Source organism: Octopus bimaculoides, chromosome 3, assembly GCF_001194135.2.
Source record: "Octopus bimaculoides isolate UCB-OBI-ISO-001 chromosome 3, ASM119413v2, whole genome shotgun sequence".
In the NCBI taxonomy this organism is placed as follows: Eukaryota; Metazoa; Mollusca; class Cephalopoda; order Octopoda; family Octopodidae; genus Octopus; species Octopus bimaculoides.
In genome coordinates this window covers 69471100-69471508 of record NC_068983.1, presented here as the reverse complement: position 1 = coordinate 69471508, position 409 = coordinate 69471100, and positions in this window count along the sequence as shown.

Below are 409 nucleotides of genomic sequence, written 5' to 3'. Positions count from 1 at the left end.
CACACACACACACACACACACACACACACACACACACACACACACACACACACACACGCACACACACACGCACGCACACACACACATATATGATGGGCTTCTTTCAGTTTTCATCTACCAAATCCACTCACAAGGCTTTGGTTGGCCCGGAACTATATTAGAAGAAACTTGCCCAAGGTGCCACGCGGTGGGACTGATACACATATACATACATTACATACATACATGCATACATACATACACACACATACATGCATTATATATATGTGTGTGTGTGTGTGTGTGTGTGTGTGTGTGTGTGGAGGCGCAATGGCACAGTGGTCAGGGCAGCGGACTCGCGGTCTGAGGATCGCGGTTTCGATTCCCAGACTGGGCGTTGTGAGTGTTTATTGAGCGAAAACACCTAAGC